General features: G+C 38.2%; 1 long non-coding RNA gene across 1 annotated transcript; it reads right to left on the bottom strand.

Annotated features, from left to right (window-relative positions):
- LOC110433435 lies at positions 21,485-24,707 on the bottom strand. Its single transcript, XR_002450862.1, has 4 exons — positions 23,045-24,707; positions 22,372-22,441; positions 22,178-22,298; positions 21,485-21,842 (listed from the first exon to the last, which is right to left on the bottom strand). It is a non-coding gene; the product is annotated as an uncharacterized LOC110433435 (long non-coding RNA).

A 24,820-nucleotide genomic window follows, 5' to 3' on the forward strand; every position in this document is an offset into this window, starting at 1 on the left:
ACGGCGAACTGGACACCATTGGTGGCGAGGAACAACATCTGCACGGAGGCCACGAACAACAAAGTCAAAAAGACGGCCGAAAGGGCCATTGCAGTGTTGTGGTGAACACGAGGCCCAAGGCTCTCGAAGACGCTGCGACGCTGTCCATGGTGGTTGTGGTGGCGGATCAGGCCACAACGAACTCCACCGACGCGACGAAGGGCGAAGAACAAGCCTCTAGCAACATGAGTAAGTCTGCATGCTTACCGATGGGAGTTCAGAGGTTCGGGCCTCTGTCGTTGTCGTTCTCCTTCTCTCTGTTCTATAGAGCAAGCTGTATGATAACGTGTTTAAAGTGAATATAAATGAATAGTGATTTGGGAATAACTATTATCTTTCATTTGATCTCATAAAATATATACATATGAAGAGATATCTCCAAGAGACAACTGTTCACTAAAGGACAGTCCTTTTGGTGACATGATTATAACTGCTAATCTCTAATATTAATTCTAACTACTTGTATCGTACGGATATGTACGAACAGATGAGATCATCACTAAATGGATGCCTATTGAGAATAGGCGTCGTTTCACAACAAAGTCACCCCAGACAACCTTATTGATAGATTTGTTCAAAGTGCAAGTTCTCACTTGTGTTATACCACAACAATATAAGTATCCTTCAAAAGACATTTCAATCCTATTCTCATTTCAGTTGAATTGATGCTTAAACGGCCCGTAGACATCTATCCTAATTCTCTTATGAGCTTTTCAAACCGCCTTTTTAAACAAAATGGATATTTTATCTCCTCGTCCATAAAGAATAATCAATTCCATTATTATTGACTTGTAGATTATTCTCTCGATTGACCTTCTCCATCCATGCAGCAACAATGCAGCATTGTACTCGGGCCGTACTAAAATATAATCAAAATCGAGCTTCTCCGTAATCTCTCTCTAACGTGGCTGTGTTCAGATGATGTGGACTCCCTCTCCGCCGGCCTCCAGTCGATTATGATACTTTCCAACAGCGGTCACAACGTGTGGTAAAGTCAATCTTAATGATGTTTCATTAGAGTTCTATGAACATTAAATATGCTAGCACCATATTATTAATGAAGAAATATGTGACAAAATTTCTTTCTAAAATATAAATATATTAAAAACTAAATCATAAAACCCCTCCAAGAATGTCCAAAGGGATCCATGGAGGGCAACCAGGAAAAATCCCTATCACCATCTGAATCATGAATGGTGGTCTCGCAGGCTCATCAATGGAGGCTGGCTTCTCAAAATAATCTCACAAAGGGCAGTTTCCCACATACACTGCGTCCTAAAATAATTGTCATTTTAAGTTTTCATATCACAAGTTTGATTAGATTTATAGAAAATATATGCAATATTGGTATCTCCAAATAAAATTATTAAAAAAACTAGATTCAAAGATCTTTCTAATGACATTTACTATATACCATAAGTATTAATATTTTTAACATATATTTAGCTAAAGTTGTTTCTCAGAAAGAGAGACAGTTTCCTTCAGCGGGCTTATCAACTTCAACAAGGCAGGCATTGAAGTGTACAATAATAAAAATAGCATCACTTTTGTCAGGGTTCAGTCTGTTAAAGCATGGCAGGCGATTACATGACAGCATGCATTTGCAATATCAGGCAAGATTTAAGATAGTTAACAAACAAACATGTAATTCTTCATAGTTCAAATCTAGCATAGAAATAACTTCAGCAGTCTGTACCACGGAAACTGCAAGAAATTCAAGAGTTTGAAATAAAAGTTTAGCCTACCTAATAGAAACAAACAGTCTTAACAAAATCCTGCAAACCCCATGAAATAACGTCGCATGAGATTGGCATACACGAACACATCTGACAAAAGATGCACATTGTACAACGGCTGTGCAAAAAGCTAGGAGGCTTCTGGTGTGCTGTACGCTTCAAATAACTCCTCCAACCTACAAGATTCAGATTTTTCAGTTACATGTTTTCTAATTTCGATCCAAGTTCAACGAAGACAATAGTTTATCGAAAAAGGACTTACATTAGCCATAGTTTTGTAGTCATAAAATCAGAGCAATACAACTCATGAAGAACCATTGAGAGAACCGTTTCCATATAATGAGAACATAATAAATCTAAATCTGAAGGCAAATTTATAACTTCTTCCTGTTCAGGCCCTTCTCCATCCACAACTTCCTGTCCAGGACCTTCTCCATCCTTCAGAGAAATTTTGTTCTTAAAAAGTAAGACAATGTTTGCCACAAACAAAATATGGAGAATAAGAAAAAAAACTCACCTTAGTCTTAGACATATCAGTACCATGTTCATTAACATGGCGTGGGAACATCGCAGCGCTGAACAAAGTATTCTGATAAAGGCCATACTCCGGTTTGTTATCATCATTTTGCACCAGATCAATAACCCCATGATTTTGCACCAGATAACTACCATTCTCATCAGGATCTTCAACCCCACTGTGTCTTAAAACCTTTTCCAGTAGCGGATGTCCGCTTTCTGCAATAATTGATCTCCAGTCGTCCACAAGACTTTGGGACAACAGCACAGCTTTTAAAGCCCTTCTCAAACGCCTTGGCATTGAACGGCGGATCCTGTACAAACCTGTAAACACGTTCGTTCTCCACATGCTCGACTTGAAGGCAAGGTGATTTCTTATAAAGTCCCAAAACCTTGCCAACTGATGGTGTCGCATGTTATGAGGCTCAAAATTCCTGAGAGTCTTTTCCAGCTCAGAAAAAAAAGCTGGCATGCCTACTCCCACTACTTCAAAGAGCGGGAAAATTAATTCCACAAATGCTATATAGTCATTAACCATGGCATCCCAACTGAACTCCTCACAGAATGGGCTCGTGATCAAAACACCGAAACCATCAACAATAAGAATACTGCTCAAGTTGAACTTTCCATTCCAACAGTTCTTAGCCTCATGCGCCTCAATAATGTGTTGCAAAATATTGTTTGCGATGATTCTTCCAATCTTTAAGGTATCTGCAACAATCTGCGATGTGCTATGCGGAAATATGGTTCTTTGTTCGGCGAAACGATTATAAGGTAACATCACAAACTCTTTAAGTGACACAAAACCATAATAGCCACTGCCAGAGTGATTGGCACAAGATATGGGAGCACCAGATGGCATCTTGGAAAAGGGTGTAGCCCCTCTGCTATGAACAGAACCACCAGCAGCAAATCTCGAATAATCAATACCAACAGACATAGGAGGTATTATATTGCCAAAATAAATTTCCCAATGGTCTGTTTCTGGTTCCTGTAATAAACAAACACGGGTCTTTATCCTTTGGACAGTACATGAGTAAACAGTGAATAACAATATACCTACCAATGCTGCATACAGATATCATAAGACTATATCTTCTAGCGAAACCAAATTTTCCAAAAGATCAGATCACATGTTCAGTGGATGTAACACTATTGTCCATTACTATAGCATACAGATATCCACAGGCAACAACAAAGATTAAATGAGGTAATGGAAATGGTTCGGTTCTACACCTGGGGGATTTCTTGTAATGCTAACAGTGTACGCATGGATGTGTTTAGGCAAGTGAACTCATGATTTTGTCTTAGTGGTTAATTAGAATACTAACTCTGAGTGAGGTTTTAGAGACAAATTTATAGTTCAATTCTATTTATATCAGAGACACTGCATCGCATGGGAACATGACTAGCAGGGAAGCATAAACAAAATAATGCATGAGGGTAGGCATCAGTGTAGACATACATGTGCAAATATTTATGATAAATCAAATATGACAACACCGTGTGTGATGAAATATCACATCTATCTAAGAATGCTATACTTACAACAAAAGTTGGAATATCCTCATTTTCCTCAGGGATATCTTCTGCTTTCTGCCCTGATATTGAGGGTACCTGTTCACAAGTAAACAACCATTAGATAAAAGAAGCATAAATTCCTAATACAGAAAATAATAGGACAAAAATAGTACTCAATAGAGTGTATTATCGGTATATATTCAGCTTTTATTTGAACTCAGAAATAAAAAAAAGATTTAATACAAATCAAGAAGAGAAAAAGATAGTAATATAGTGCCAAATGAAATGTAACCTCTTTCTATTAGTGTTGCAGCACTACCAAACACAACTGTCTTAGCGAACTCTTTATGTTCCTCAGGCTCTAAGGAGGTACAACGATTAATTAAAAATAAGTTAATTCCACAGAACCATAACTAGTTATTACGCCAGCTAAACTATAAGGGAAAGGAACGACTTTTGGAACCAATTTCACCAAACTACAATTTTTAGTGGGCCCATGTCAGCCAAACACATTTTGCGTGGCCAACATGTGGAATTATAATTACAGGTGCATCCAGGCATAATGTTGTATGTAAAGGACAAAAGTAGTAGCTTCTTGTTACTTTCACACACAGTAGTAGTTTTCTCAAATTAACAAAAAAAACTCTCTTCAGCTTTGGACAATAAACATTAGATAAATGAGCTATATACTACAACAAAAATAGAACTCAGTGAGTAAAAAAATGACAGTGTCAAATGAAGCATCACGTTTTGTTCTCTTCCACTTACCACAGGTGTTATGCTGGACACAAAATTAATTGGCTCGAATTTGTCATCCACAAGTAATCCCGCGCCATTCACCTAGCAAGCCATGATTCCAAACGATTTTAAGTACATTTACATCACATAGAGATACGAATCAATGATGCAAACATAGATTAGCTATACCTCATTCAATGATATCCAAGAAACACCTGATTCTAAATAACCAACATCAGCAGCTAATGTGTAAAGTTCTCCTTTGAACTACATGAATTAATATGGGTCAGGACCAAGCTGAATTGAACGCCATAAGTAACAACTGCTAACATTATCTCACCTTAATAAGAGTATGGAAGTGACGGTTCCAAAACAGGACAAATGGCACATTTTCTTCAAGTTCCCTTCGTAAGGATCTCAACCTGTGTATTAAAACATTGTAATTAGACACAAATGAAGACCTATAATTTATCATAAAAAATTAGCACACTAAAATTATATTTTTACCCAAAGTTGGAAAGCTGAGGACCGTTTAGAAACTTCAAAGCCATCTCCACCAACCCTAATGAAATATTGAAAAAAGAACAACACATCACAAGATATGGTTGTGAAGGTAATGTGTAAGAAAAATAATACTAACCATTCGGAAAACTAGGCAAAGTAACCTCCTGTGTAAGGGATTTGTAAGTATGTCCACGTATTGCCGAATGTAAGACATCGTCCTAAAAATCAATATCATGGCATCAGGCTTTAGTTCCTTCAAATAAGATTCAAAGCACCAAGCATTCTACACACATCAATGTCCACAATCAACTTACATCTGATATCCAACCATGGTAAGGGGTTATGCCTAGGTAATCAAAAAGCATAGATTCTGGTGTCGCCTCAAAGCCATCAATACTGCAATATTGAAATCCCAAGCATCAACAACCCAGTACACACACTGCCTCCCCCAAAAAAACATACACAGAAATATAACTGATAATATCATAATCACCTATTAAAGCACATGTTTATTTCCACACTGTGCGGGAGGATCGGGATCACATCGCGAACTTGTCTTTGCAAGTCTGAATATTTTCGGCCCTCACACTGCAGAAAAGGGGTAAGGGACAAAGCAAGATATAAAAGGTCATGTTCACATTCATGGCAAAGAAATTGGAGGCAAGCATTGTCAACCTTCATTTTTTCACATTTTTCAAGGACACCTTCGAGAAGGCTAAGCAGTTTATCCTCTGGAAATTCACTAACATCCGGTTCAAATTTTATCACACCCTTAAGGAGGAGTACGTTGCCTGCCGCACATGAAAATAAGGATAAGTCTATATCGTGGTAAGAAAAATAAAATGTGAAAAAAAGCTGTTCTCTTACATATCGCAAGAAGGGTGCATGGACCATTATCATCTTGATAGATAATATGAGTGCGGAGGCCAAAAAAATCAATCATCCTCATCTGGTAAATCCTCTTATAACGCACTGCTGGCTGAGGTGATCCCACCTGAACGTCTCCTGCTTCCTAAAAGATAAAAAGAAACATGCTCCATGTAGAAACAAGAAATCTACAAGCATTTTCTGATACAAAACAAATAATGTATGACACTGTCTTGAACTGGAATAGTGATATCTAGTAATCATAAGACTATAGTATCTTCTAGCGAAACCACATTTCCCAACAGATCAGATCACATGTAGTGGATGTAATGTAACACTATTGTCCATTACTATAGCATACAGATATCCACAGGCAACAACAGAGATTAAATGATAGGTACTGGAAATGGTTTGGTTCTACACCTGGGGGATTTCTTGTGAAGTTAACTGTATGCATGGATGTGTTAGGCAAGTGTGCTCATGATTTTCTGTCTTAGTGGTTAGTTAGAATACTGAATACTAACTTTGAGTCAGGTTTAAAAGTCAAATTTATAGTTCAATTGTATTTATATATGAGAAATCAAATATGACAACCGTCATGAACTATCATGTTTATCTAATAATGCTGCACTTACAACAAAAGCTGGAATATCCTCATTTTCCTGAGGGAGCTCTTCCTCTTTCTCCTCTGATATGGAGGTTGAGGGTAACTGTTCAGAAGTAAACAAACCATTAGAAAAAAGAAATATATAAATTCCTAATACAGAAAATACTGGGACAAAAATAGTACTCAATAGAGTGCATTATCGGTATATATTCAGCTTTTATTTGTATTCAGAATTAAAAATAAAAGATTTAATACAAATGAACAAGAGAAAATCATAGTAATATAGTGACAAATGAAATGTAACATCTTTCTATTAGTGTTGCAGCACTACCATACACAGCTGTTGTAGCAAACTATTCATAACTTTTTGTCTTAGTGGTTAGTTAGAATACTAACTTTGATTCAGGTTTTAAAGATAAATTTATAGTTCAATTCTATTTATATTGGAGATACAATGCATCACATGGGACATGACTAGCAGGTAAGCAAAAACATAAGAATGCACAAGGATAGGCATCAGTGTAGATGTACAATATATTTCTGATAAATCAAATATATGACAACACAATGCGTGATAAAATATCAAGTCTATCTACCAATGCTGCACTTACAGCACAAGTTGAAATATACTGATTTTCCTCAGGGATCTTTTCCTCTTTTCCCCCTGATATTGAGGTTGAGGGTAACTGTTCAGATGTAAACAACCCATTAGCAAACAAAAACAGAAAGTACTGAGATAAAAATAGTACTCGATAGAGTGTATATCGGAATATATTCACCTTTGAAAGCCTCTTCTTCTCCTTGCTTTTCTTCTTCTTCTCCTTCTTTCTATCTTTTTTTGTAAAGGGCTGACTCAGAGAAATTGAAGATAGGTTTGTTGAGTTTGCAAAACATTCTAATAAGAGAATTAAATGAAATATAAAAACTAGACACAACACGGAAAAACATGTTTTTCTCATACCAGCATTGTAGTATTCAAATCTGAATCTACTGCAGTGAATTTGCCATCCACAAATGTTCCACCTTGGTTAACCTGACGAACAATACAGGAAAACTTAGTCCACTTTTCAACAGATAAGTGAAAAAAAGGCAATATATACCTCTTTTAATATTTCCCACACGATCCCTGTCTTAGTTAAAACATTCAAATCATTGACCAACAAACATAGTGCTCCCCCGACCTGTAAAAGAATAAAATGGTGTCAAGGATAGAGCCAACTGCAAACCCAAGACTACTGACCATTAGCTTCTTACCATAGCTAACGTGATGAATCGATCATTCCAAAGCAGGACACCTGGTTCACCCTCTATCAGTTCATTTCTTAGGCATTCCAATCTGCAAAATATACTGAAAAAGTTACTTGAACATACTTCACAAGTTGCATGATGAATTTGTAACCAGAAGAAACATACCCATGTGACGTTAACCGAGAGCCTTGTAAAAATCTTGCGATGATTTCAACTAAAAAATACCAAACAAAGAATAAAGGTATCAATTGTAACATCAGGAACTTGAATACGTACAACAGAAAAACAATACTAACCCTGATCTTCGCGTGATTTAATGGCATCATCTGATGTTCCCAAGGAGCGCATAACTGCTCGGTGTACATCATCAAGCTCTTCAGCATCACCCTTCCGTTCCACCCCTGATTCTTTCATCGATTTATACACAGCAACCTCAATGGAATGTTCAACGAAGGATTGTGTAGACATTGCTGAGGCAAGGTCTTTATCCTAATATAATCAAAATAAAAGTTGGAATAACACAAATCAGATTTTTTTAAAAAAAAAGAAACAAAAATAAATATTGCTACAGACATCCTGCTGCATTCACAGGAACATCTACAATAATTATAATTACATATTAAATGCCTGTGCTTACTTGAGGGTCTATTAACCACCCATGATACAAAGGAACTCCAAGGTATTGAAACAGTGCATATTGTGGGGAGTCCACAAAATCACTAATGCTGCAATATCAACAGTCCAAGCATTACAACGAGGACAAGCATGCATGGAGACACAAGTAATCACAAATTAGCATTAAATATCAAAATCACCTGTTGAATCTCATGTCCATGAACAAATACCCAGAAAGGTCTGGCAGTACATTAAGCACTTCCAGCTGAAAATCAGATCGTTCCAAGTTATGGTCGAGCTGCATAAAAAAGAGAACCAGCAAAGAATGTGAGCATCGGATTCATTTATTAAACAACTGCACTTATAACACAGTTACAGACCTTCATTTTTTCATTGCCATATAATAGACAATTTTGGATAAGGTGCAGGAGGTAATAATCAGACACCTCACTGACATCTGAACCCAAAGATATCTTACCCCCAAGCAGGAGCACATTGCCTGAAGCGGCAAACAGAACAAGGTCAATAAGAGCGGAAAAATAACGAGAGGAGGAGCTATCTTCACTTACACAACGAGATAAGGGAACATCCTTCATTCTTGTCCTTGTGTATAATATGTCTAAGGCGGCCAAAAAACTCAACCACGTGTGTCCGGCGCCAAACTACAGGACATTTGGACTTTTCTGTGCCCTCATTATCCTTGGTTTTCATCTTTCTCGCAGACTTGGGCAGTTCATGTTGTATCTGAAGATGAGTGTTCAGAGTTATCAACCACCACAATCAATGTCAACATAGCAAAAGCAATAATTAACACTCTACCAGGAGGCAGGTCATGGACCCTATATGAACAGTTCAACCCGCAACTATTATAGGCTGATTTCTCTTTTTGTTTCACGTCGCTCAGTTTTTTATTGGGGCTGAAATTTTACATATATAGACAACTGCATCACCTTTCATACATAGTTGGTAGTTTATACATGGGAGCACCAGACTACCTAAAGGCTTGGAGCACAGGAGAGTCTTCAACCGGGAGAAAAAAAGTAAGCCAATTTATAACGATTCATACAAATCCAACGGATGATAGCTTTTCACATTAGATTTCAAATGGCATATTTGAGTAGTATAATCTATAACAAGGGTCCATAGGAAGAAAGTGCATACTGTGGTGAGGTTAATACAACTATTGGCCAACATTGCAACCTTATCCTAGATGGGTTCCTACTTTATGTGTTTCCTTGCAACATGCATAACCTCTCAGCATAAACCACATAATTTCATATTATTACCCCTTCAATCAGTTCTACATAAGAACAATGTAATAGAAAGAGAAATATCTAAATGGAAAGTAATAAGATCCCTTAAAAAACTAGCTAAAGGACCATCTAGCTAATGCAAGTCGATAAGGATTCCGAATGCACTCCCTCATTTATAAGGAAAGGAAGGTAATTTATTATTAAGCTCACTCCAATGAACTTTATGATGGAAATCAATTTTACCTCGTCCAAAGCCTTTTTATAGATTAACATTTCGGTTTTCAGTATCTCTTCAATCCTGTCCTTAATATTTAGATCTGGATAGATTGGATCCATCATTATCACAGCAACTTTCAGAAGTCTGCTCAAGGAAGAAATTTAATGTAAGTACCAAATCATATGTGGAAATCATAAATGACATTCTGTTTCCAAAATAGTGTTACACATGCAAGTATGTTAAACCTATTCCAGATAACAAGGTTTGGTGTTAAGGCAGAATAATTAGTTCTTTTTACATCCAAACATCAATAGCCCAAGCAGTAAATCATAAATACTGAGACAAAACATGATAAATCTAAACTAACCAAGCAGTAAATTGGATGCTTGGTGCGCAAATTCGAAAATGCATCAAATTAGCAATACAAGCTGAAGAAGTTTTATCAACCGACTTCTCAGGACAAATACACAAATATATATTCCATGTTGCCAATCAAAAGTGTAGGTTTATGATGTTTCATGATACACTATCCAAAACAACTTGTTTTTTATGGAAGAGGAGAGCAGTGAGGATATTATATTATAATCCATGTGAATATAAAGTTATGCAACCATATAGTAAACCAACAAGAACAAGTAAATATTCTTACTCTGGGTAGAAATGTGCCTCTATCTTGAGCTTTTGATGGCCAGATTCAATGGCTCGTCTATCGATAAAATTCAGGAAATATTCTCTACCCCGCTCACCTAAATAAGGCATAATATAACATACAAAGGATATAAATGCAGTTGTGTAACATAAAATTAAGAGTGTACCATGCAAAGGTTGTTCATATTCCTTATAACTTCCATTAAATGTGTTCATGGCCAATGAATAAAAGGGATTGATGGAAAATTGACACCCACGACCAACCTAAAAAGTACACTCACCAAGTTGAGACTGAGGGGCCGAAGCACAGGAAATAATTCGCACATGATCAGCAAATAGTCTGTAAGCCGCATCCACATCACAAGTGACAGAAGCATTACCAGAATAAGGCTGGACCTTATTGCAAGCATACTGCATTCGTATATGGTATCACATCAGTAGAATATATCATTTGCAGTGTGCATTGCAAAACAATTGAAAACTATAGCCAACTATCATGTGCGTGTGTGCAGAAAAATAGACTGCAACTAAATATGGCAAACATACCTTGCGGATGGCTTCAAACATTTTAGTGAATAAATCAGTGTCATAAAAACTCTCCTTATGCTGCAGAAGAGTAACTAAACACTCATAATTTATTCCACTAACTGCATGTTTAATTACCAATGGCCAGAACATGTCATCTTCTTTATCTACCTGTAAAAAACAAGTATCAAGTATCAGTATGTACAGGGAAAGACAGCAGATTTATACAGTCATAATAACGTTCTAACCTCAACAGATACAATATTTGCCAGCTCAATATAGGTTTCGCCATCAATAGTTATAGCCGAATGACCATGATATTTGCGATTGTCAGAAGGAAGGTAGAATATCTTGGTGCAAGGTCCACATGGACCACAGCCGTTCTTCCCAATGTAATAATTGGTCTATATATACAGAAAATTTTAGTGACATGTCAATCAAGTTAATAGATGAACAAATATAAGGCACTAAATAATCGATGCACTACCTCGCAAGTGAAATTTAAAAGTTGCTTTTTTGAAAGAAATTTCATACAAATTTCTCTAGACTCATCATCATCCGCATAGCATGTAACATAGATTCGACCGGCAGAAAATTTGCATGTCTGCATATTAAAGAACCATCAAACAGTAAACTAGTAAGCATTGGCAATAGAAGCTTATGTTTTGTAAAGTACGGAACAACAGAACAAATAATACGCCGAGATTGACAGTTACATGGCCCAAGAACATAAGATCTTATCGAAATAGTACCATATTGAGCTTGAAGAAGCAGCTAGTCAAGCATGAAGGCAGAAAAAACTTGAAATAGAACTGTGGTGGCAAATGATATAGTTTAGCCTAAACAAAAAGGTTTGCGATGCGCAGGCAGCGACAGACGTGACGCGAAATTTAGCGACACTGTGTATGTATAGTTATGGCTACAGTGGTGAACAGTGTGTATTGCTGTCCAAGTTCTGATAAATTAATTGCAACAAAAAAAAATGAAGTCCAATGTACTGTGCTGCAACAAGCCTGAATCACATGGCAAAGTTAATAACAAATCTAGTGCCCAATGCTTATAAAACAAGAAAATACTATCAATCCTATGGGCTAATGAAAACCATTGCCATAGTCAAGCCACTGCAATTAACGAGCATCAATTTCAGACCACCTACAATTCAAACCATCAAACGAAAACTGAACTCAGCAGAATTAACAGACTATCCTACTTCATTTCTTGGACCAAATACAGAAGTTGATTCAAAAATGAAAAATCAAACAAATCCTAGCAGACAGAGCAACCCAACTTGACTGGATTGAACAAAAATGATAGCAGGAAAAGTGCAGCCCTATAATCGAATCGACTGCAGTACAGTAGTACTGAAGTAGCAGTACCACCATCTCTTTTGAGAAGTATTCAGACAAGCACTGACTATCAGCTAAACAGAAAAATTCAAAGAAACTAAAACAGAAAAATTCAAAGAAATGATGCAAATGCAATGAAGGTTCGATATAGTACCCCAGTAAGGAAATTCAGCACGCAGTGTATCGCGTCCGAATTCGAAGTAGATCCCACGAACCAATTGCAAAAAATATCCATTAAACTGTGGTGCGAAGGGTCGCTGAAATCAACTAGCATGTCGCTCATGTTGATACAATGTAGCGAAAATGCCGAACCAGCATGACCATGGCTCCACGGCGCCGGACCAAGAAACGCCTGATTGAAATGGTCCAAGGCGCCGTGGAATGGTCCCTTCGAGTCGCCGACGGGGAGCACCGGTCCCGACGGCAGGAACTTGTAGCCCCTACCTCGGGAATAGGAGAAAAATAGTTCTCGAACTTGAGCTGCATCCCACTCCGGCGCTGCCCTCGACTCACGCGGCGCCATCGCCTGTCGGTCGGGGGTGCGGGAGAGCACGGAGGCAGGGTCGGAGGTGGCTAGCGGCTCGGAAACCCTAGCTACGGGGGCGAGTAGTGCTGGAGGGTAGGGGTGGCGGCGGCGGGATCGGAGAACTAGAGGGGGCTGGTGGCTCGGAACCCTAGCTAGGGTGGCGAGTAGTGCGGGAGGGTAGGGGTGGCGGCATCGAGATCGGAGGACAAGTGGGGGCTGGCGGCGAGTACTGCGGGAGGCTAGAACCTTAGAGGTGGCGGCGGCGCCGGGATCGGAGGACAAGAGGTATATATAGGTATTCGTCGTAAAGACGTAAACGTAGCCCAGCAGATTCGCGCAGCCCACGGGCCAATGTGGACTACCCTACCGGACCGGACCGAAGCACGCTGTCTGATGGACCCCTAACGGATTCCGGCGATTCAGCCCAAAAGGATCGTCGACATTCGTGGTCGGAAAAAATATCCTCCCTACCTCCCTTTAACTCTCGTGAAAATGTGTTTTTTTTCTCTCCCTAAAACTCTAAAATGAAGTAAAACATTTTCTTTAACTTTTAAATCTGTTCATCTTACCTCCCTGACCTTGTTATAAACAGTTTTGAAGATTATTTTATTTGTTTATTTAATTATTTATTTATTTATGGCTGAATATTTAAAAACATAGTAGAACACATAAAATCTACTCCCTCCATCCCACAAATAAATGCATTTCTTTAACCGGTAGGATTCATGTTTGATCGTTCGTCTTTTTCAAAAAAAATCAATAAATATTATTTATTTTTTATGACTTCTTTTATTGTAAGATATACTTTTATATTGATTTATTTATTTTATTATTTACACGAAAAATTTAAATAAGGCCATGTTTAGATTGGAGATAAAAAATTTTTGGGTGTTACATCGGATGTGTCGGAAGGATGTCGGGAGAGGTTTTTAGAAACTAATAAAAAAACAAATTACATATCTTGTGTGAAAACTGCAAGACAAATCTATTAAGCATAATTAATCTGTCATTAGCACATATGGGTTACTGTAGCACTTAAGGCTAATCATAGACGAATTAGGCTTAAAAGATTCGTCTCGTGATTTTCAACCAAACTGTGTAATTAGTTTATTTTTTTATCTATATTTAATGTTCCATGCATATGTTTAAAGATTCGATGGGGTGGACGAAAATTTTTTGGATGGGGAACTAAACATGGCCTAAGACAAATGGTCAAACATTAATCGTACTAGTCAAAGAAATGGGACGGAGGGAGTATAACTAAGCTATATATGATCCAGTGAATATAAATTTTTTACTATAGTTTAATCATATAATAAAGCCCACCATAAAAACTTTAGCATAATTGGACCATAGAAATTGTAACTATAAATTATTCCATTTAATTACAGAAAAACATAGATTTTAAGTTACAGCAAAACCTTTGTACTAAAGCATATCATATTATATATTCACTATATAGACCTACGCACGTGGAGTCCAATAAAATTAGATTTTCTATTTTATGAATTTTCAGTGATTTCTACCCCTAAAACGATGAAATTGGAAACCGTCAACAAACTCCCTTGCCTTCTCCCCGCCCACTCGGGCACCCTCCCCACATCCACGGGCACCAGAAACCTCCACATCCTCAATCCATGGCACCTCACAGCATAATTATGAATCATCAAATACAATAACAATGCATTCAAGATAAAATCATGGCTTGTTGTGCATCGTGTTGATTCATTATATTTGTTTATTCTGACATGTCATCAATAAAAAATAAGCATAATTGATGTTACATAGGATGATATGAAAAACTTTCGATTCAAGCTACTTGCCATTTTGGATAGGCACCACAAAACCCTACTAAGTGCTACTTATCCAATATTTAAGCTCTATGTCAAGATTTGGATAAGCACCACAAAACCCTACTAAGTGCTAAGGTGTATAGAATAAACCTTTGTAGCTCGATACCAAATTCGATAGCATTTGAAGTATTCGATGTACTCCATCCTTAGCACCATGAGTAGCTAGACAACAAAAACATTAGAAACCTCGTGAGATCAATATTAAAAGCAAGGGTCTAGTCTTTACTCGAAAACCACAAGTCTAGCTACCAACCTATGCATGCTAGTTATCATATCATCAATCAAGTCCTATAACTAGCATACACCACACAGGCATGCATATTGTATTTAGAAACTTATGCAATGCAAGCAAGCACATGAATATGCACATATCAAATGCAAACAATCAATGTTCATGAGCTTGCTCCTCCTACTTGTGTGCTTCCCTTGTCCAAGACTTTTGATCCATCTCTTTTTTTTAATGTTGCTCCCTCTTTGCCCATGTCCATCTTTGATCTCTCCCCCTTGAAACATATCTTTTCTTGTCCAATTTATCCCATAATCATATCTTTGTTCCAACTTCTCCCCTTTGTCATCAATTTCTACAAAAGGTGTGATACCAATTAAATCAATTGACCAATTGAAAAAGTGTGAATCTCAACCTCTCCCCCCTTGTCATCAATTTCCATAAAACTCATATACATACCACTAGATCAATTAATCATTCAAGCAATAGTGGTAGGCTATGAATTTAAAAGTTTTCATTTGTTATGCATGATCCTATTAAGCATGTACTATATGCACTAACCGCATACTAGTAAGGGATGAAATGATCATGCACATTACAATGATACCTTTGCTATCTTGGAGTAGAGGATAGTCAATAAGATTTCAATTTAGCTCCAAATAGCAATGTGAAGTCCAACTATAAGCTTGGTGAAGACCAATCATAAATGCCAATTGATAGATCAAATCTTCACCCATATGAAATGAAAACCACTTTATGATCAAGTGCACTATCTTGTTGTGGTTGACTTGCTTCTTCTTTTGACCATTGCTTGCATGAAAGAACTACTAAGAATATCACTTGAAATAGCATGACTAGCTCTCTTTTGGGTTGTTATTTGCTTTCTTGATCAATCCTTTTGATTGCTTCAACTAAGTATCTCAAATGTCCTTTAGATCACCACTTCCATGTTAGCCTTCCAAGCACCACACTTGGTTTACCCACTCCTCGGGCGGCACGCCCCTCACATAGGGAGAAGTGACCTCTCTCCAAAGAACTATTCTTGATACTTACTTGAATTGCTTTGATTGATTGATTCAAGTGATGGACTTAATATGATGAGTAACCATGAATCCTTCTTTAAGTCTTTTTTTTACTTGTTTAAGTCCTTTTCTTTCTACTAAATGATCTCCAATAGTCACTAGAACTTAAACTTCATCTTCATCTTGAGTTTGATCTTGATCTTCTAATTTTGAGTACTAATGTGTACACCAAGTACATTTCACTAAATAGTCTTGTACTCAACACTTGTCATACTAAGATCAATTCAAAACCAAACTTAGGTGCCTCAAATACTTATAATCATGTTTCCAACTTGAGGACCTTTCAATAAAAGTGACTCTAGATCAATCAAATAACTGTCACTTTTCTGGCAGATTCTGTACCTTTCAAAGAAATATCCATATCTCACAATGTACAGATCCAAATACCACGAAATTTGGTGGAGATGTGATTCACTAAGTCATCTAGCATCTGTAAAAATTTGAGCTTCATTTGACTTCTAGATTGCTACCAGATTTCAATTCTTCCACCACTGCTACATGCTGAAGACTGCTGCACTATAGCTGATAAGATCCACTCCAAAACCGAAGTATCCCTTATCCAATTCTCATGAAATTTCTACAGCATCTTCTATGATAAGTGTACAGCATGCGTACCAAATTTCAAACCATTCCAAATAGATTTGACTCAAACTCAGACTTGATCACTGCTAACTCAGTTTTTCAAAAATGGACAGATTTCAAGCAATTGAGCTATGCTTCTTCAAATTGAATCAAACTTGAAATAGACTCGTTTGAATACTTTCACAAGACATGAATCCATTCAATCCACTTATTAAATGTTATCTTATGAACTTATCCAACCCAAATCAATCCAAACTTGATTACTAATCATTTAATCCATTCAATCATCTTATAGCAAGCAACATTGCATATATATCCAATTCAATCAACTCATATGCACCCAAACGAATGTGATCAATAAAGATATACCTTGGTTAGCTCATGATCATCTAATTTGCAAGCTTCAACTCATGTGTTTGCAAGCCATAAAATAATCCAATAAATCACCACAACTTGAATGTGACATTTGTATGTTGTAGCACATTTGGACTTTACTTATTTGACTTGGCATTGGGATGAGATAAGCACTAATCTTCAATACTTGACTCAATCATATGATGAACAATTATAGGATCAATTGAATCAAGCCTCCAATGCCGATGGTACCTAGATGATCTTTGGCATCCACTTTTAGGTTAAATCAGGAACTTTGTTTGACAACATTTCGATAACTGACGACCCTGAGTACGCCATGAAGTTTGCAAAGGAGGCTTGGGGCAAGCACAAAGATGTATACAACTTATGTATTTAGTGTTACTATTTTGCACTCCACATTCCTCACTGCACACAACTAAAATAATGATCTGTTTCAGGCTGAGAAGGCTGCTTTTGACGACGCTAAGAAAAGAGGCTTCAATAGGTAATACAGAATTAAACACTTTTGTGCATTGCCAATCCCTGTTCCATTTAGGCAGAGTGTTAGTGTACAACATAGCCCAATCATCTGAAACAAAATCAAATCTACTCAGTTTAGTATTAACCTGCAATGTGGTTGTGAGCACGCCCAAGGGCGACAGTGACCAGATGATAGTTAAATTCTTGGGTTATTATGTTTCTTTAAGCTTGTGTTGGTCTTCACAAAGATTTGTTACTTTCTTTTCCAACGCTACAGGGAGGAAGAACTATTCACCACCTCTTCCTAAAATGTGCTCTAGCAAAATAGATGAATGCACTAGACATCTAGAAGATCATGTACCATTTGATTGGCAACTGACAGCACTCGACATTTTGCTGCCAAGGTGTGCTCTTGTAGATGTATTTATCTTTGTATTGCCTTTTTGGCTGCTGATTTGGTGTTGCTGGTTAAGGTGGTTGATGGTTCCATTCCCATGGAGACCGTTAAAGAAAAGCTGAGAGAACTTGTTAGGAGCTGCATTCAGGAGTGGGAACCTACTTACCAATCTACTAACATGGTGAAGTGCCTCAATTGCACAAAGAAATGTCCCTCGCAGTCTAATACATCATCTTGTGTGATCTACTGTGGTCAGGATAGAATTAGGCATCTAGAAGCCCTTGTGAGGAAAATATCCAGTGGAATTAGGCATCTAGAAGCCCTTGTGAGGAAAATATCCAGTGGAATTAGGCATCTAGAAGCTACTATATCACTGTGCTCTGTGCAATAGATTTTCTATAATTTCAATGTGTGTTTAAGTAACATTTTTTTAGAGCCCCACTCCTGAAGTTTCTTAACTGTTGGTGTCCTGGTTGTGTAATGTGAAATATATGAGGCTACAAACACTTACATTTCTAGACTTCACATATCTGCAAATATTGTGGGGGTGCACAAACATTGGAAGGCATGAAAGTAGCACCATAAATTTGGATTTTGTAAGCAAATGCGTATGAACATAAGCAAAACATTGCTTCTCAGTATGTTTAACAATTTATGTTTTACTTTTATTATAATTGTTAACAAAACATTGCTTCTTATCCTATTTAACAATTCATGTTTTATTATACTCATGGCAACATATATTATAACATTCATGTTTTTTTAGTTCTTGTTTTCCTAATTCAAAGAATACAATGAAAGATTTTCATCATTGTAAGTTTTTGCTATTCTATTATATTCTTGTATGCTATGAAGGATCTTTTAAAAAGTTTTTTTGAGTTGTGTTGTGATAATCTATGTTTTTTATAACAGTGATAATTTATGTTTGTTTGAAGTAGAACACTCAAAGCTATTTTGTCTGAAGTGGAACATTCAAATTTTGTTGCAATTAGAGCTGCATACTGTGGTACAGTGTCGGGTTGTGTCACCACAGACCTTGACTTTGGCCGTTATTGGACTGTGCTAAGTTGGTCGAATATTATTTTCTGTTGCAACGCATGGGCATTTACCTAGTGACTATATATTCAAATCAAACTCTCATAGTAACCCGACTCATCTTTCAGCTAGCTAATAATATTTGAGGCCCAATGGGCCCCATAAACATCATAGTTTAAATCAATTTGCCTGAGCTTATCTACCAAATTTGTGAGCTATTCAGCAATATTTTTCTCTCACAATAAATCAGTGAATAATACTTATGTCGATGTGTGAACTTGTGATCCCCATATCAGCGAGTAAATCTGTATTTGTGTGCCCCTGATCTGGATGGTGTGCAAGAAGAACACAAGCAATTTATACTAGTTCGGGCCAAGAAATACGCTACGTCTAGTGAGAGGCGGAGGTCTTATATTATCTTGCACCGAAGTGCTTGTAGTAGGGGTTACAAACTTGTCGAGAGAGGGAGTCGCTCCCAAGTCTCAAGAAGAGTATGTTCGTGGAGTGTGATTGAGAGTGTGTATGTATGCTTGAGTCTGTGTGTTATGCTCATGTCCAGAAATGATCCCTGTCCCTTTCTTTTATAACCACAGGAGGATGCAAAGTTACACACAGCTGTACAATATCATATCTCTTGTCAGATCTGAGGCCCTATAGTCTCGTACCGGAGGTATAGCGTGACATAAGCCTTGTTTAGTTCCAAAAAATTTTGGGAAAATGTCACTATAGCACTTTAGTTTTTATTTGACAAACATTGTCCAATTATGGAGTAACTAGTCTTAAAAGATTCGTCTCACGATTTATAGGCAAACTGTATAATTAGTTTTTATTTTCATCTGTATAATTAGTTTTGCTACAACACCTTGGATACACTGTGAATTGGTAGCATCTCACTTTAATTTTTCTTTCAGGTGGACAATATATTTATTCGAGCTGTTAAGGATGTAGGCCTCTATGATAAAATTTGGCAAGCTTTTGTTGTTTTCTTGCCAATACAAACAGTTGGAGTTCAGGGTGACCAGCGAACCCACTCTAATGCTGTTGTTTTAAGGGCAATCACCAATGAGGATGGCATGACTGCAAATTAGTATGTACCAGTGAAGTTCCGACTTTGTTCCACAGTTTTTTTCTTAGCAAACTTTAGGTACTGATATTCTGTTGCATCTATAAGTTTGCCATTTTTTCAACAAGCAATGTCATTAACATATTATCCCTTTACTTTTAAGTATGCAGCATTACAACTACCATCGGTGCTGCACTTGGAAGTCAGATTATCATGCATAAGTACTATCTGCACACCTGTTTGTCTCACGATCATAAGCGTGTCTCTCAAGGCTCTATTTTTCTTATTACTTTAGACTGGTGTGAAGTTTCATTTGTTGTAGCCTGTTGGCATAAAAAATCAGAGTTGAGATAAATCAGTATAAGTTGTCTTATTTGTTGTTCTTGTAATTATATAAATAAATAAGTTATACTAATATGGACTCTTGATATCCTTCTCTTCTAGAAAATGTGCGCTTTAACACGAAGCCTGGAATACCGTAAAAGATAAAATGCGAAAGAAATGGCTGCTATGATTTATGTGTGTGAGAATATAGGGTATAACTTACCATAGTCCAGATACTTGCTCCACTATTCTAATCGCACCATGTTTGCATTTTCTTTTGACATGGCTACATATTAAAAAATATATGCTTTATATTTTTAATCAGTAGAGGAAGACACTTATTTGTGGATTTAGTGGCACAAAAAAATAAATATCAGAGATTTCTTCTCACCGATATAAAACATGATCTTACGTGCATCACAGAAAAGTCTATATGACTATATAGTAGAGTTTGTGAGCTTATGACGCAATGTTCTCGGCTATTGTGTTAATTTTATGAAGTTTATTTTTGAATTAAATGATATTTCAACGTTGGTATTTAATTTTTACAGTATTGTTACCTTATCATGTGATCTATGTGCTTTTAATATAAGATATTAGTTATATCGTAGCAATGCACGGGCATGCTACCTAGTACACTGAAAAGTCTGAAGTTATACAACCCTGTTTGGCTGACTGAAAAAACGACATATATTGATATTAATATTATTTTTTTATAGAGAAAAATGTAGTTATTTTACTAAAATGGTATGGCTAATAATTTCTCTCCTCTACTAACCCACAACCTTGGGTAACACTCCAGTCCATTTTGTAATTAGAACACTACACCACAACCTTTAATCAACGACTGACTTGAAGTGGCTGTAAGAGGTGTACAGCGATGGACGGTCCGTTGCTAAAAGTTATAGCGATAGACTCCAGCAGTTGCTATTGAAGCCGTGGTTAAATATATATAGCGACGGACTTCATCTTTAGCTACGGACCATCCATGGTCCCATAGTTTAGCAACGGACGGTCCGTTAGCAGTTTTAGCAACGGACAGTTCATTGCCGTAAGAACTTTTAGCAATGGATAGTCCATATCAATTAAATAGGTAAAAAAAATAATCCACACATTTAAAACTGGCCCATATTTAGAACCAATACAATACTGAATGGCATACACAAATGGACACATTACTCATACATCCATATCAAATGAGTACATATATAATCATGTGCCATCAAGCCAATATACAAGCATGCATAGATTAGCTGAATACATAATCTAGCTAAGTCATCATCTACCAAAAGTGATTCAAGTCCACAAACTAAAACATAGATTGTAGTCCAGAAGCATTCAAAGAAAGCATCTAATTCACCATAAGAAAGCACCTAGTCCAAAAGCATTCAAGTTTACTCCCAGCACCCTTCCACCCTTTCTTCCAACAAGCTATCACCACCTAGCGTCCATGAGATGATATTGCAGCGCCTTGAGAAGATCTCTGAGAAGAACCAACAACCCCCTTCTGAGATCTTGGTTGCTGACTGCAAACCTTCAGCTGTCACAAGTATCTTAGTTAGAAACTGTAGATATATGCTGGAAGGTCCCAAAATCCATTTCAAAACATTAAGTTCCCAAAAACACACCCATAAGTAGCGCGGCAAAAGGAGAATTCAGCACATATATCAACTTCATTCACAATGTTTGTTTAGAAAGTAGCAATCCAAGCCGACTGAGAAGTACCACAAATCAGCATGGTTCTCATATATTTCAAATGCAAATCACCTGAACCTTATGCTGACAATCAATTTACATTTGCTACATCTATGGTTCTATTATACGGAACAAGCTAATCAGGCACTCATGAACGCAAACTGGTTAAATAAATCTTACCTTTCATAAGTTCCTTTGATCAACAACTTCAAAGTGAGGAATGACAGCTACTATGCTTGTTGTAGATGTCTAGAAAAAGTCAATTTCTTGTAGGCACCTCCTTTACCCTAAGAACGGGTGGCTAGCGAAAATGAAACAATTTACACCATGAATCAAAGTGGAGGGCAGAAGTAAATGATCAGCTTGATGCTTACCTCTTGGATGTTTCATTCAATGATGTTTGCTCGTACGGGACGATTCAAATATGGTCTGCAAGTGGGTAACCTGAAATAGCATGCATGTTAACTCTCCATATTGCAAGCAAGTTTAAGAAAAAGGATCTGGGGGACCATATAAATAAACGGTCTGTGATATAGCACAAATTTAAGCATAAGGAAAAGGCACAGACAACAGACTCAACAGTTTACACGTTTTCATCTAGTAAGCTAGGAAGTTACCAAAGTACCGTATGAATAAATCAAAGAACTCCAAAACTTGCTGATTTGTTCAGCAGAGAAATATCAGTCAATTATATATATATATATATATAGTCTCGTTCTGAGCCTGCCATCCAAAGAATATAGATAGTTTCATTTGTGCATGCATGTTAACTCTCCATATTGCAAGCAAGTTTAAGAAAAAGGATCTGAGGGACCATATAAATAAACGGTGTGTGATATAGCACAGATTTAAGCATAAGGAAAATGAGGCACAGACAACAGACTCAACAGTTTACACTTTTTCATCTAGTAAGCTAGGAAGTTCCCAAAGTATCGTATAAATTTAGGCTAATAGGAATAGCAATAGTTAAATTCAGTAAATATCAATGGTATGTTGAAAAGGTTTGGAAAAGGGAATAAAGATAGAAAAGCAAAATTGGACATATACCTTAATTCGTTGCTCTTGCCAATGCATGAGGAAGATGAAGCGAAGAACGGGAGAAGGGAGAGGCCCCTTGACGCTCTGCTGGCATGGACAGGAAGCCAGAGTTTCTTGGAACACAGGAACATAGCTGGACCAGCGAGAGCAGGCCACGCCAGAGAGCACCCACACCAGCGGGTACACCGGCACCGCCAGGGCCCACGGGTGCCGCGGCGCCGAAGGCTGGGGGCACTGTCGGTGGAGGCGCAGTGGAGAAGGCGCAGGTCCCCTAACACGTGGAGCTGGCAATGACCAACGAGGGGAGAGAGGAGGAGGAGGAGGAGGAGGAGGAGGAGGAGGAGGAGGAGGAGGAGGAAGGGAGAGAGGGCATCACCTAGATCCGGTCGCGGCGACAAGATGGTGCCAGCTAGGGTTTCTCCAGCACAGGGTCAAAATTGGGAGCGAGGATCCCGGGAGCAGATTGCTCCGGTAGGTCGGGGGCAGCAGCGAGGCTCTCGAGCGCCTCCGCTCCCACGTCGTGCAAGAGCCAGCCACCGCTTGGGCCATCCAGGCAGCCGCGCCGCACACCGAGGGGTCGCCTGGCGCCCCGCTGCCGCCGCCGAAGGGAAGGGGAGAGGGAGGAGGACGAGGAGGAGGCGGAGGAAGAGGAAGAGGTGGAGGTGGGGTTGAGGAGCGCTGGAGTGGATAAGCCTGCGTTTGTACATGGGTTGAGTTAGGGTATAGGTCATTTTGGGCCAAAGTTGCAGCGGGAAGGGCTCAAATATCGCGCGCCATTGTAAAATTTCTATAGCCACGGACCATCGGATGTTGTTCCTAATGTATAGCAACGGACCGTTCAACGCAAAAGTAAAAAAATATAGCAACGAACCATCCATCGCTGTGGGTTTTAGCAACCGACCGTCCATCTCTAACCTTTAGAGCAACTCCAACAATTCCCCATCTCTCCTTCCCATCCTTGGTTTTTAGGAAAAATAGAAAAAATATGTCTCCAATATTTTCTCATTTGGGTTTCCTATTTTGGGAGAGGTCGCATAAACAATCTGAACCAGCGCATATTTCCGCGCGTTCAGAGCCGCGCATCGCGTCTCCCATCGCGAGTTCGCGACACATTGTCCTCCCGCGCGCTGTCACTTCTTCCCGCGCGAGTTCTAGGAGTCGCTCATGTGATTAGCATGCACGAACCTCAGAGGATGGCTTGTTATAACCTGCTCCTAGTCAACGATGCACGGACGGCCTGCCAGGATTAGCATGCACGAACCTGAGAGGATGGCTTGTTGTGACCTGCTCCTGGACAACAATGCACGGACGGCCTGCCGGGATTAGCACCGGCGATGGGTCGAACCTTCGAACCTGGTGACGGCGTCCTGATCTGGAGGCGCGACCTGGCGAGGACGGTGCGAAGAAAAGACCGCGAAGACGGCGCAGAAAAAGAAAGTGCGGGAAAAATTTTAGGTGAGTCCAGAAAATTAGTTTTTAGAAAATGAATTATGGGAAACTATTGGAGATGGTCTTGTTTTTCCTTTCCCATATAATTTGGGGAGTTGACAAATATCAAGATATGGGAAACAAAAAATAAGAAATTGTTGGAGTTGCTCTTAGTAACTGCAGTTAGTTGTTGATTAATGACTTTTAGCAACTGCAGTCAATTGCTGATTAAAGGTTGTGGTGTAGTGGAAGAAGATTATTTTCCTTCAGAAAAAATTCTATTTTAATCACGTAAAAGGTTTGAGCGTCTTCATATCAAGGTAGATAAAAAGTTTGCTACAACACAAAAAATTCTAG

This window comes from Sorghum bicolor, chromosome 3, assembly GCF_000003195.3.
Source record: "Sorghum bicolor cultivar BTx623 chromosome 3, Sorghum_bicolor_NCBIv3, whole genome shotgun sequence".
Lineage (NCBI taxonomy): Eukaryota > Viridiplantae > Streptophyta > Magnoliopsida > Poales > Poaceae > Sorghum > Sorghum bicolor.